This window comes from Puntigrus tetrazona, chromosome 8 (assembly GCF_018831695.1).
Source record: "Puntigrus tetrazona isolate hp1 chromosome 8, ASM1883169v1, whole genome shotgun sequence".
Lineage (NCBI taxonomy): Eukaryota > Metazoa > Chordata > Actinopteri > Cypriniformes > Cyprinidae > Puntigrus > Puntigrus tetrazona.
Genome location: NC_056706.1, coordinates 7,421,935 through 7,437,596, shown reverse-complemented (window position 1 = coordinate 7,437,596; position 15,662 = coordinate 7,421,935). Strand labels below are relative to the sequence as shown.

The 15,662-nt window shown below is 35.9% G+C and overlaps 1 pseudogene; it reads left to right on the top strand.

Moving 5' to 3' along the window:
- Positions 1-2,836: 2,836 nt before the first annotated feature.
- LOC122350885 overlaps positions 2,837-15,662 on the top strand; it is a 35,114-nt pseudogene continuing 22,288 nt past the window's right edge.

The following is a 15,662-nucleotide window of genomic DNA, read 5'->3' as shown; positions in this document are numbered from 1 at the left end:
AGACAACGATGATCACTCCGGACTGATAACATCTTTATTTTCCGCCAGTGCATCACTGTGACGGACAACTGTACTTTACTAATGTGTTTCTATCGGGTAGTGATATGTGGCAAGTCTGTTTTCAATAACTTCTTTATGATATTTCATAGATACAATGACTGGATAACAAATAACTGTCATTTTGATTAAATAGTATGTCTTTGCTTTGTTGATGCTGTAACGGGAAGACATTGATGTTGTGACTAAATACGGTAACTACATTTACATTGTTCCCTAATACTGTTCTTCTATTTTCCCAAAACTAAGAAGGTAAATCACTTTCAGTTTTGAATGATGAAGAGCCATTTATGTTGGTCATTTATTGAGTGAATGTGATTTATATTTGGCTCTAACTGCAGACTATCACGGCTGTGATTATTTGTACACTGGTGTACATGCTGGCCACACTGTGCTTTTCCTGACTTCGATGCTTCTTTCAAGCTTGATTCACTTTGTGCTAACTTCCTTTATAACAATGCAAAAAGGAGTTTGTCAAAGTGTTTTTTCTATAAACTGTACCGAAACAGTGTTAGATTACAGTCTTTAGTCTGCATTAGATCATTTGAGCTTTTGGTGGAATTAGCTTGACTGCTAGCATTCCAGTACCATTTATATGCTGAGTTAGCTCTGTTCTTCTTTGTTCTTCATTACAGTAGTGCTGGTATCTGAGCATGGAATTAATTTTTTTGTTTTAATATGTAATGTTTGTGGAAGAAGACTTAATTTGTATTTAATATGCATTATACTTAATATGCATTTAGTTTAATATAAAATCTTCATACAACTAAAAAAGAAAAGCTTAGCCAACTTGATTGAAGAATTGGAAAAATTTGAAGAATTGGAAAGATTAGAGTTACTGTTTGCGCCTATGTTGTTTATTCATGATTTTGCAAAAAAAAAGAAAAATCCTGCTTTTAACACTGCTACATTCCATTAAAACATAGGAAATATTATATTTAAAAACATAAAAAATTAATTAAAGCAAATTTAAGGTGACTTTAAACATATAATTTATAAAATCTTAAAATGGAATTTCGAAAGTAATTTTTTATATTTGCACCTTTAAAATATTCAATATGGTGAAAATGATCCTTTGTGGCTCCGATTACTTAATAATGATATTTAAAAGTCATAATCTCATAATTCTGAATGTCTGAAGGATCCATAGCGTTTTTAATCAGTCACATGGTGTCATGCATTGACGTGAGTCATGCAGCCACAGTTAGAGGTGTTTTTCACACTCATAGCTGAGCTGATGCAGCTGCGTCAGGATGCGGGATAACCCTCTCAGCTCAGCTGGGCAACAATGCCACCTGCCCACGCACTGATCACACCCTTTACACTGCAGAACAGAGCCCTACTGAATCGTCACTGTTACAAAGGAAGGGTGTATTGTTTTGTGACCATACTAACCCTGACACTTGGTAGATTTAGTAGCTACTGCAGATTGAAACTATAATGAATTATTTTCATTGGTTTGATCACGTCCTATTTTGTGTTTGCACAGACCAACGATGCCTTAGGCTCTACTTGGAATTGGCTCTACTTCATTCCTCTAATAATAATTGGCTCCTTCTTTGTGTTTGAATCTGGTTTTAGGAGTCCTGTCAGGTAAGTATTGTTTTCTTCAATGGACTCTAAGACAAACTGACACTACATCTAACCTGATGTCTGAGCAGGCACAGGGGGTAATGAGTTTTATCAGAGGTTAATGTGAAATGTATTAACAATCTCTAGAGACAAGAGGTAAAATTAAGTTACTACACATACCCACTGTATGTGTAGTAACTTAATTTTACCTCTGTTTCTCTGTTTCTCTTTCTACACATTTCTCACACATTTCTACACATTTCTCATTTTACTTTATTCACAAACAATACCAGTTTTTTGAGTATTTTTGAATAAAGTCTTGTGTGCTTATCAAGGCTGCTGATTTCATGAAAAATACAGTTAAAACCAAAATAGTGTGAAATATTATCATATAAAATTGTTTTATACTATATGTACTTTACTATTATGATGGCAAAGCTGAATTTTAGCAGCCAGTTATCCTTCTAAGAGCATTTAAATTTGCTAAAAAACCTTAATTATTTAAAATTGTTTAGTTCCAGTGCAACCTAAATGTGCACACTTCTCTTGTGACATAAAAGTGTATACATTTGAGTTTGATGAAAGAATAAAACAATAGTGAGACATAAAGGAAATTTAATAAAATTTGTCATGTACTACAATGTGTGCGTTACCTTAAAATGTATTAATATATGTTATGCCCAAAACTGTTTCTTCATTAAAAATAATGTTTAAGGGGCCATGCATTGCACATGCACATTATTTTTCACAAATTGTACATTATTGCAGCTCCTGTATGCCCAGTCCTTCTACAAAACCTTTTCCTCTAAAATGTTCAGTGTGCTAATTGGCCATCTGAACGCCGAGTGCTTTGTTAATATCTTTACACAATCACAATCATGTGTCAGAAATGTAACTGTAAACCACAAGCTTCAATCTTGGTGTGAATTTGCATGAATGTATCAGAATGGAGCATGACTCTGCCTAAAAAAAAAAGGAATACATAAAAACGCATCATATGACCTCTTTAGCAGTGATAATGTAATAGATGCCACAAGTTGGTGTGATTTCAACTTTTTTTTAAAAATTATGCAAATTGGGATGCAGCGTCGCTCTCTGCCTTTCATTCCTTCACTCTGCAGGTGAAACACTTGGATAAATTAAGTGTGTCGTCCCTGTGGTTCTTCTCTGTGTGAGTAATTGTATGCTGTTGGATCATGTAGGGAGTTTGCTAAAGAGCGAGAGCGGGTAGAGAACCGAAGAGCCTTCATGAAGCTCAGGAGACAGCAACAGATCGAGAGGGAGCTGAACGGATATCGGGCCTGGATCGACCGTGCAGGTACTTTTACATACTGAGCTGGCAAATGCACCATGCAAAACAAATAAATCAAATCTGTCAAAACACACTGTGCTACAGAATCGCCCCATTCTACAGCAGATGCTCAGTGCCATAAAAACAAGAAACACTTGTAAAGAAAATACTTCTATTTTGCAAATTTTTTCATAGCAAATTACATTTGCTATATATCAGTGTAACAATTCAAGTGAAACATAAACTGGAAATATATACATTTCAAAATGATTTAACTGGCAGCAGTTAAATTCCCAAAACATAATTATCATGTTCTTCAGCATGTTTTAAAAATGATCCAGAATGCATTTTATGCTAGAAGTATGAAAACCAGAACACAAAATTGGTGCACATGATCGGTCACAAATTTGCTTGCTCATTTAGTGTTCTATAAATAGTTTAAATCTGAAATATCTGTTGAAGTTTTCCAAAATCCTATATTAATAAATTTCATTTTAAAATGCCAGTTTTTTAGTGAATTGTACGTGAATTGTATTTAAATACATTTTTATTTTGCAGAGGAGGTGATGCTTGCAGAAGAGAACAAGAATTCAGGACCTTCTGCTTTGGATGGTGAGATGTTTGACCTCTGCTGTTTTTCTTTCATTTTCCCACGTAGATTGTGGGATGCGGTTTTTAATTATTTGTCAGGGGTTAGGGTCATATGAATATTTTGAACATACTAGTAAATACACATTCTCTCTGTCCCAGATTCACGTCATTTATTCAATAGCCTGTTCTGGCAAATAAAGCCTGTTCTGGTCCCATAATACAGCATAGGGATTATATATACAATAGAGTGATGTCACAAAAAAAAATTTGCTCATGGTGCACATCTGTGAGGCGAAGACCCACCACATGACATCCAAACCCTATACAAGTCGACAGGTTTTCCCCAGAATCAAACAAGTTTTTTTCTTTTTATTAAATGTTGATTGACAGCTTCCCAGAGGCTGTGTGAATGGAAAACAGGCAGTTACCATGGTGAACCATTATTTCGATGTCCCTGCTTTTCTGATGTAAACGTCCCATCATACCATTTAACATGATTGTCTTAAAAAACAACTCTGTGGAACAACTATATGGAAAACAATTTTTAGGGTGTCAGGAGAGACTGAGACCTGTTTTGGGCATTGTATATGAGGGTTGATAGTAAATTATTACAATGGGGCGATAGTTTCTCTTTAGGCATTTAAAGCATACACTTTGAACTTGCTTTAGGTGCAGTTTTTCTACCTACCCTAGGGCTACAGATGGAAATCCACCTAGACATACTTTACATTGATTTTATGCATTATCTAAGTTCATTATTTAAGTTATATTTATGTATTTATATTTGGATTCCTGTAATACAATAAGTTATGGCATGACATGGGCAGGCATGACCAAAAAGTAAACTATGTCAATGTTTTATAACCTGTATATTATTTTATTTTTTACAGTTTTGGTTTATTAATATGTTACTCATTTAGTTTGACATAAAATAAATGAGATAAGATAATGAGATAAATTATTTGGTTTGTGTTCTCAGTTCTAAAGAGAGCCACCACAATAAAGAGAAGAGGGGTGGATGATGTTCGGAGAGCTCCAGAAGAACAGTATGCTGACATATCGTCTGTAGGTGAGTGGTTTCCTCGAACAGGTCTCCTTCATTTCTTGTCTACATGATGCTAAATATTTACCCATATATCCTTATATGCACATTTTTAAAATACTGTATCATTCACACACAGCTGAAATAATCTCCTTATTCAAACAAGAAGTATAAAAAAGTGGATCAAGTTTGGTTTGGTCGTTCAGAAATATTTTTGTTTTTCAGGGATGCCATTGAACAGAGCCAGCATACGCAGTGCTAAAAGAGGGCCAACATCCTATTTCCGTCGGAAAGAACGCATGCTACGGATCTCCGTTCGCCGTATGGTGAAGACTCACACCTTCTACTGGATCGTTCTGAGTCTGGTGGCTCTCAACACTTTCTGTGTTGCCATCGTACACCACAAGCAGCCTCACTGGTTGTCAAGTCTCCTTTGTAAGACCACAAACAAAATGAGTATTTTCTCTCAATGGATATGCTGTCATACATGATCAATAGTCTTAACTTGAAAGGATTTCTTTCTATTGCAGACTATGCAGAGTTCCTGTTTCTGGGCCTGTTTCTTACAGAGATGTTTCTCAAGATGTATGGACTCGGACCCAGACTCTATTTCCACTCCTCCTTCAACTGCTTTGATTTTGGGGTAAGTGTATTTCTGTCATCTATCTCGTAATCTTCTTTGAAATGAAGATAGCACAACAGTGCAAGTGTCAAAAAGGATCAAGGTGGTGATTCCAAATATGAGTGTTCATATTTTTTTTCCAAGAAAGATAAAAGCAGTGCAAGAAATAAGAGCAGATGAAAACATAGTAACATTCATAACTTTTTTGAGATTATACTTCTCCACTCTGAGCACTATGAACATGTCTCTGATTTTAATGTAAATTTTAGGACCCATCACTGAATATCAATATGTAGCTTTATTTAATTAATAAGTTAAATGAAAAGTAGATGGTTTTTTAAACACATCAAATATCTGTATCCCGCTTAGAAATGTGATTTTTGCCTACATCAGATGTCTTAAATTATTGGTCATGTTGTGAAATTATTAAATTGATGTTGAATTTATTGTACAACAATTTATTATATGTATATATCACAAATGCATATCACTGATGTACATTCGACAGCAGTGGCATATTTAAAAAGGTAAAATTCCTGAAATGCTTCCAGGTGATAGTGGGCAGCATTTTTGAGGTGCTCTGGGGGTTCTTCAGACCTGGCACATCCTTTGGGATCAGCGTTCTGCGTGCCTTGCGATTACTGAGAATTTTCAAGATTACAAAGTAAGTGCAAGCTTGCCTGGAACAGCCTCTTGGGCTTGTTTGCTTCTTGCAGAGACAATGAACTATTTATTGGCATGTGATGTTTTGCTCAGTTTTCTGTGAACTCAGAGATGCTGTATTTATGTTGTTAAAGGTACTGGGCATCCCTGAGGAACCTGGTTGTATCTCTGATGAACTCCATGAAGTCTATTATCAGTTTGCTCTTCCTGCTTTTCCTCTTCATTGTGGTCTTTGCACTTCTGGGCATGCAACTCTTTGGTGGAAGGTAATATCTTATCAGTCTAAGCAGAGACAGCACCCATGGACAGTTTTAAATTAAGATTTTTCACTGAAAATTTCTGGATGCTACACCTGTAGTTATGAGCTGCTCTTAATGTAATTTGCAAAAACAATGTTAAGTCTTCAGCTTGCTTTAATCCTGACTATACCCATATCAAACATGGCATTAAATTTAATGCACAAAAAAAGTTTAAAGTGGAACTATAACTTTATGTAACAGCTGTAGCAACACAATAGAAAATAGATAAGATAATCTATTATTCATTAACCTGGCCAGATACATTTTAAATGAAATGGCTTGCAAAGAGTTTTTTTTTTTTTTTTTTTTTTTTTTACAGGTTCATCTTTGAAGACTACACGCCCACTAATTTTGACACTTTTCCAGCAGCCATCATGACAGTGTTTCAAGTAAGATTTCACTCAGTTGTAATCTGAGTATAATGCAAAAGATGTTTCTTAGTGAAGAGTGGTTTAGAATGAAGGCTAATTAATTAGACCAAAACTTAACACACAGATAACACTGTATCGCATAACACACAGTGTTAACTGCACAGATACAGAGGAAATAAGGTCAAGGCACAGAACAAAAACATACTTAGTTACAAAACATAAACTATCTTCCCTTTATAAAGATGAAAAACAAACAACAACAAAAAATACTTTTATGCCCAAACAAAATTTGTAGATTTTGTTTGTGTTTAAAAATTGTGTGAAAATGGTTACAAAACTGTGGAATAGAATTTGGTAAAATAAATTTGGTATTCCTTCTGTTGGTAATAGATTAGCTAAGCATTATCAGATTAGCTAAAATATTTAATAGACATACATGCAAGGGAGGCATCTGCCAAATTATTCTTCAGAAATATTGGAAGCTCTGTGTTACGTTAGATTACATGTGGACCTGTAATAAGTTCACTACATTTATAGATTCTCACTGGCGAGGACTGGAATGAAGTCATGTACAATGGCATCAGGTCTCAAGGTGGCGTGAAGTCAGGGATGTGGTCATCTGTCTACTTCATTGTTCTGACTCTGTTTGGAAATTGTATCCTACATCGATTTTTCCTGTTTAGTGTCTAGTGTGTGTTTGTGATATGCTTCAGGTTTTCACTAAATGCCTTCATTCATTTTTAAGTCAACATGAAATCAAAATTGACCTTTTTCCTTCTTAATACCCATTTCTTTTTTTCTTTATGTTTATGATTCTTTACTACAGTTTTCTCTGTGGTCTTTCAGTAAAATGAAACTAGCTTTTTTCATTTGCCTGACATTTTTAAGCTTATAAGATTAGTGCATGTTTGCTTGAAACTCTGTGCTTATTGCATAATGCTTTATGTTGGAGTTAAATCTTCCTTCTTAGTTTTGGTGGTTATTGCTGTATGGCTCATTGTTTTGAGCCAAAATCCTTGACAAAATGGTCAGATACACTGCTCAACGTCTTCTTGGCTATCGCTGTTGACAATTTGGCCAATGCCCAGGAGCTCACAAAGGTATATCCAGCAAGGTTCTTTTAGCTTTATATGCTGAAGGATTTGTAAGGCAATTGTATAACCAAAAACGCCTTGCTGTTCCAAAGGATGAAGAGGAGGAGGAAGAGGCGTTTAATCAGAAACATGCCCTGCAGAAAGCCAAGGAGGTTGGGCCCATGTCCTCTTTCATGTCCTCAGAGTAAGTGAAACAAGTACACCCTTGCCTGCTTGTTCGCCCTCTCACAAGAGATGCTAACATACCAACTAACACTACTAACACCAGTCTTATGTCTGAGATATTTTAGTCTGGTTTCATAGACATCTAAATTGGCATGTCTGTAAAGTATACCTGTAGGACTTTGCAGCTTCAGTACCTGGCCAAATTGACCTAGATGCACAAGCTAGCTTGAGTCTACAGGGATATTGCTGTATGGTTGCCAGGGTATATAAACAGTTGAAGTCTTTGCTTTTACAGATATGTCTTTCATGCTACACCATTGAAATAAAACGCTACATAGTTATAGAAACAGTAAAGAAAAAGTATTACAACTTTGATGCTTATGCTTTTCCAGCTAGTTTGCGAGAGGCAGTTACTTGGGACCAACAAAATTATTTACCATTGTTGAAGGTTGTACACAATGTTCTTTCAGTTGATTGCGTAGGGATTTTTGGGCCTCTTTATTCTCGAAGCACAATAATTTGCTTCAAAATCAACAGCAAGTTGTCATAGCAACCGGCAAGCTTCCCAGTCTTTGCAGGGATGAGTCTATTATGTTGTCATAGAGATGACTTTGTTCCCATCAAAAAGAGAATTACAGAGTTTGAATGCCTTTACACTGGCCAGTTTGTATATGTAGTCATATGTTATATCCTTTGCAAGAACAGAAGAGACTAAGAGAAAACAAGGCTTACCCACAGATAAAGTTTATATAAATAAAGTTTATACACACATGCATCTTTCTGTGATTTTGGGAATTTAACACTGCATGGATATGTTATGTCAGACTCCTGAAATTGAGCATGTGCAAGTTGGGATGACCGTTCATACTGTGTCCTCAACGTTACAATCACCTTTACATCTCTTGATTGATTATAGATGCTTTAGAAGCTTCTTTTTTCATTGATAGCACAGTACATTTAGTGACTTGAGTGAGTTTGGATGCTGAATTAAGAGTGGTTATATATCATGAAAGTCCCCATAAGCATGGATTCACCTCTGATAACATGCTATTAAATGCTGGAGGTGAGAAATAGGGTGCTTCCTTAACCCATTGTGTACTGTGACTAAAAGGGGAAAATGTTTGAAGATTTCAGTCAAGAAATGTAAAAGCAGGGTCCAAAATAACATTTTGCTACATTTTTTTGCCAATGGCAAGTGATATGAGAGAAATGTTATATGAATGTACGACAGTTAGGAATGTAACAATTCATCTAATTTACAATGGGATATGATTCACGATAAAGATTTAACAATACAATTTTCTGAAGAGATGAAAACATTTTTTTTTAACAAAATGTAATTTAAGACAAATTATAAGATGTCCTTTTATTATTTCTCAGACAAAATGCTGTACAAATCCAAAATCATATAAACAAATAATACAAACCAAAAAAAAATCTTCATATTAACACACTAAGCCACTGCAATTTTGTCAGGCAACTTTTTTTCAGCAATGATGCTTGGGCATTTTTTAATTTGAGAATATGTAACAAATTTATATCTGGATAATTTAAATCAGTCTTGGGCCCTGTGTCTCACCTGGTTGAACGTTTACAGCAACATTTCCTAAAGTTGCCTGGCAACATTGCTCAAAAAGTTGTCCAGTGTATCATCAGCCTAAGGGTTTGCTTGTGCTGGTTACATTTAAAATTAGAGGCAACTACTGAATTTTAATCACAGTCCAAGCGAAGATCCTGTATACATGCTCCATGAGGACGTTTTCATTTTAGAATTTGAAATTGAACTTTAGGTTTGTGAAAGTATACTACATAAAACATACCTGAACAAAACAAAAACGGGTTTTGACAGCAGGTGGCTGTTATGGAACAGCTGCAATATAGCATTTCTTTGCTATAAAAAAAGCAGCATGGCGCTTCTAAACACAACCTTAATAGGCATTATACTGAGGTAAGATGAAAAGAAAATACAATTTAAACTTTTCTGAAGATAGTTCCCACCAGACATACATTCATATAATCCCCCACCCAAGAAAGTCTCGCAATTCGTTTATCATTTCGACCGACTTAAATTATAGCTTATTTTTATTGACTTGGCTTGTTCCATGCATTGTTACATCCCTAATGTCGATTGATTTATTTAGCTGTTTACCTTGCCTATTAGTGGCAAATAGGAAAAACAGCATTATTTATAGTATCATGTACAAGATGAGTCAGTATTCATCTTGCACCTGTCATGAATATGTTAAGCTATGTCGTGATGTTTTTTCTGTCATATTTATTTGGGAGCCTAATGAGAGAAATATTGTGTTGCCACATGGAGTGAAGAAAAAAAATCATCCCAGCCTCCTAGATAAACTTCTAATGGTATGTTTCCCACTGTGATAATTTTTTTAGAGGATACATGAGTTGTGTCAGATGTTTATATCTTCCTAATAATTTGAAGACATTCTTTTACATGTCTAACATCTTTCTTACAGTTTATGTTGAAATGTAACATAATACATAATTTCTTATAGTTGCTGGTCATTGGCAAATTTGATTACCTTAAATCCAGCCTTTATTCTAATTTGGTGTTTAGCAAATGTTATATTTGGACCCTGTGAAAACATTTGTTGTAATATATATCCTTTTTTGGGCATGCTCCTAATTTGAAATAACTAATAACCAATGTTTGTGATGATTGTTGTTGTATAGAAAAGAGGCTTTACTATCATTATTGAATAATGAGAGGATAATTTAATACGTTTGCTGGACAATTACTGAAAACAAAACCAAACAACAAGATTCTGTATGAGGCAATGGAGGCCATGCCTTTGTCAGAATACATTGGTATGATGTGAATACCACAGGGTCTCTTCTACTGCATTTTGGGAGATAATGTGAGAGCTGGTTGTCAGTGAACTCAGACTGGAAATTGTGGCCTGTGGCATTTGGATCTTGCATGTTTACTTCAAAGTTTAAAAAAAGGCTGTTGCAGCATGTCGGAAACTGCTTGACGAGAACTGGGAAATGAATGCATGTCTTCAGTTAGCATGACAACTATGGAAGTCATCCCCGGGAAATGCATATGAATGACCAGTTGACTACTAAAGAAATGAATCAGGGTGCTATCTCTTTCTGATATTGTGTGCTTATGCATATGAATCCCATTTATATATGTCTTATATCTGTGTCATGTTTCTTACTGTCTCAGCATTTCAAAATGTTCCAGAATACTGTATTTGTTGCTTCTTATCTAATATAATTACCATCATGTTGTCATGTGACGCTTTGCTGCCCTGCTACGCAGCCCAACACTTTTTTTATGTTTAAAAGACTCAATTTATAATCACAAATTGTATAAACAAATGTAAAAAAGAGTTATAAAACATAAATGAATTGGCTTTAGTAATGCATTAAAATGTAACTGAAACCAGCTTTAGTCAATAATATTTTTGGGCTGTGATGCTTGGCTTGTTTTGTCCTTGTTCTCGAAAGCACTAATGTCTTGTTTTCAACCAATCGCTCATTGATTACACGGACCTCACAAGAGTACAAGTACCAGTAAGTAATAGTCTGTTTTATTTCAATTTTAACATTCAGCACCGCCTAATTTATCTATCTGGGTGAAGCTTTCTGTTCCACCATCTCTATCAAATGTCTGATTTCACATTTTCAAGTCTGATCTTTGGTTGGAATTTGATTTGTCAGTTTCCTGCAGCGATATCTCCTGCACTTTTTTTCTCTCCCCATTCTGAATCAACTCTATTTCCAGTTTTGCTGTTTCGTTTTTCACTTTAATATTGCAACTCTATCCAGTTTTCCATCTCTGCTGGGCCATGAAACCATGAGCTGGATCATGAATTCCAGTCACACAAAAATACAAAGTCATGAAAACAAATTTAATGGACCCTTTCTACCACATGTTGCAGAGTACCTGTTAACAGCAGTATGTTAAATATTTTACCCACAGATACTTCAATTCTCATATTCAGCTACCCAGCTGACCTGAGCAATACACTTGTTCACCGTGATGTTGTTTTTTGATGCTGGTGCTCTACATATTTCTTAACTAGTAAAATGTTTTTGGTGAACCAGCTGTCAACTGAATTTTCTAAGCCAGTGGTTCTTGACTGGTGGGTCACAGGTTTTCTAAGGTAAACACTAAATGTCAATATATATTGGCTCTTGAGAATCTTATCAACATTTAATAGATAGGAAATATTTTTTGTCGTCTGTGAAAAATATAAATCTATTTGGGTGCAAATTCATCTGTCACTTGGTAAAAGTGTATTCCAGTGTGGACAGGTGTGTTTTGTACAAATAATTATTAGCCACTAAGTGTGAAAAAAATTATGTGCAATTATTCAAACTGTGTGATATTAAACTAATAGTAAATTGTAAATTTTAATGGATTAAAATAGCTCACTGTTGGAATAATAAATGTCAATGTTACATTTTTATAATTTGTAAAGCTTCTAATGAACAATAAATCGTAAAATAGATTTTATGTATTTATTTATTTATTTTTGATGTTGTAAAGTTTTTTTTTACATTGTAAAAAATTGTTAACATTGTAACATAAGTCCTGAAGCAAAACCAACTGAGAACCACTGGACAAAGTTGGGCTTTTCAGAAGGGTAGAAAGGGTTTTGTTCTGCTCAGTGATAATTTAATGTAAACAATTGTTGTGGCATGGATGTTGAAATATTTAGTTTGGCTTCCAGTCTTATTTTGTGTCCTCTCTCTTTTTCCTCAGGAGGAGAAGGAGGCCCTACCTGTACAGGAAACGTGCAATTCACCGGAGCCGTGCAGCCTACTCCTTTGAGGATTCAGAGAGTCTGGCTGATGCTCGTCCACTCAATGCCTCTAACTCTTTCATGTCCAGGAGAGAGAGAAGGAGGAGATTGACCATGTCAGTTTGGGAGCAGAGGACCAGTCAGTTGCGCCGACATAGACAGATGTCCAGCCGCGAGATCCTTTTCAGCAGCCCGAGTGAGGAGCACGATGGACCACCTGGCTGCCATCACCACAGGAAGCCTGGATTATCTCCATCTAACAGCAAGCGTAGAGCCATTGAGACCACAACAACCACCAGCATGCCAGAGGCTACCTTAGAGCCACCTATTCCTATGGACATGCCTGTGGATGAGCAAGCTTTGCCCATTTCTATTCCTGAACCCCTTTAGCTATTCCAATACCAGAGCCACCAATGCCTGTGGACATATCCTCCCTGAACCCCAGTGACTCTGAACCTACCCTGACAGAGCCATCTGAATCAAAGACCTCACCAGAGGGCACTCTGGACATCAACAACCATTGCCCCAGACTGAATGGAAACAGGCGGCAGCGGGCGGTCCGTAAGTACAGGCCTCCTGCGCAGGGGGACATGCTGACTCCAGATATGGGGCCCAGGCCCCGACGCCCACGCCACCGTGAACCTCACACAGAAGCCAGGGGTAAAGAGACACAACTAGGAGATGGTGGTGTTGACAGTAGAGAACAAAGGCCTGGGAATGAGGGAGATGAAAACGATTCAAAGAATGATGGAGAAATCAGTCCAGATGGCAGAGTGCTTGAACAGAGGTAGTTTGTTTAATTATTTCTTTTGATCTATATAATTTTAGCAATTTATATACACAACTCTTCAAATCTTTGGGACAGTATTTTTTACTTTTATTTAGCAAGGGCAAGTTAATTGATCAAAAGATATTTCCAAAAAAGACTTCACTTCTTATTTATCATTAAATTCTGAAAAATGATGTATCATTGTGATGTAAGCAGCACAGCTGACATCAACATTGATAATGATAAGAAAAATGTTCCTTGAGCACCAAATCACCATATCAGAATAATTTCTGAAAGATTATGTGACACTATAGACTGGACTGATGACTGGTAAAAATCCAGCTTTACAATGTAAAACAAGTGTGAGTGTCATATTAAGAGCAGTCTTTACCCAAAAATTACAATTCTGTAATTAATTACTCACCATCATGTCAACCTGAACCCATAAGATTTAAGTTTAAGTTTATCTTTGCAACACAAATTAAGATATTTTTATATCTAAATTAAGATTTTGTTCTGTGCTTGTGTTTATTTTATTGATGTCCTTTCTAGGTTTCTGTCTGCAGGGTCAAAAAGCTCTTAGATTTCATCAATAATATCTTAATTTGTGTTCCCAAGATGAATGAAGGTCTTAAGGGGTTAAATCAACATCAGGGTGAGCAATTAAAGACAGAACGTCCATTTCTGGGTGAACTATTCCTTTAACCACAGACCTTATTTAACTCATAAATCAAACGCTGCTGTTTCAAAAACCCATTAGAACTTTGTGAAGAAACTTTCAGGTTGATCTACAAATTGACTTCATGACTGAGCAGCTCTGTTCACATAACTTCATGGTGACAGGTTACATAAATCTCTATTTTTCATAGCCAACTAGACAGTATTCTTTGTTTGAAGCCTGGAGAGAGAGATTCTGCTGTTGACTTTTCCTCTTTCACAGGCAGAACAAACCAGACAACTCTGAATTATCAGAAACCAAACCAGCCAATTCCCCTCGCAAAAACCCACCTCAGGACTCAGAACCTGCAACTCTGCAGCTCACTGACAACACGCTCCAGCAGTCCCCACAGGCAACTTTGAGCTCCAGCGAGACCGATAATAACAACCATGGATGCTTGAATCAGGATAAGTCCTCCCTCAACAGCAGCATCGTGATAGAGGTCACAGACACTCAGCCATCCATGGAGCTGACCTCCATTACGGGTTTGAGCATCCTTGCACCTCTGATAACCCTACTGATAAGACCAGCTAGACTGATTGTTGTTGGTTAGTGCTGGTCTAACTAGAGGAAGACAGGAGAACCAAGCTGTACACTAGTTGTACACTAGCTGTACACATGCTTATATTTGACTTGTGACATTGACTCCAATGTATTTCTAATGCTTCAAAATGGCAGTCTCATATTTTATTGTAGATGAGTAATTTGCCTTTGTATATTCCAATACATTCTATAGAGGATCTATAGATAGTCTCTAGTTAATGAGTTACCCTGAGTTGAAATAAACATAAAAATAACACTAAAAATAAAACAAATAATACATTAGATGTATTTTTATTATATATAAAATCTACAAGGTCTTGAATATTTGATATTATATAATATTGTTTTAATAATAGTATTTTTTTTTACATATATCTGTAATATCTACTTTTTGTGCAACAAACTCCCAGTTGTTATAAAATCCATCATGTAAAAGCTCCCAATTTCTAATATTTACCTGGATTTTACAGGTAATAGTAAAGAAATGGAAGCCTCAAAGACAGAGAAAGAAGAGGAAACACCAGATGCACCAAAAGCCCCTCCTCCTGTCAGCATGTTCATCTTCAAACCCAACAACCCGTAAGGCTGAATGTTTATAGAACCACAGCTGTATTCCATATTTTAAAAATATTTTCTCATTTCATCTCTTACTCTTTCTATTTTATATTTTTTTCACAGGGTCCGCAAGGCCTGCCACTATATTGTCAATCTTCGTTATTTCGAGATGTCAATCCTTCTTGTGATCGCCGCCAGCAGCATCGCCTTGGCTGCTGAAGACCCTGTCAACACTAATTCAGACAGGAACAAAGTAAGAATTCCTCCACCGCATGTCTTTCAATAATTTTGTATACAGCAACCATATGTAAATAGTTCTGTTACAGTTCAGTGGTTTAAATGACATTGACATTGCATTTGTACTTCTAAGCTTAACTTACATAATTAACAAATTACCCATCATTAGATAATACAAATATTTTGGATGGATCATGTATATGTTCTTCAGTATGACAGGCTATATTTAAAGCTACTATACTATACTACTACGCTTTTACAATGCAATCCAAAAATTAATTACTCATTTTAAAAA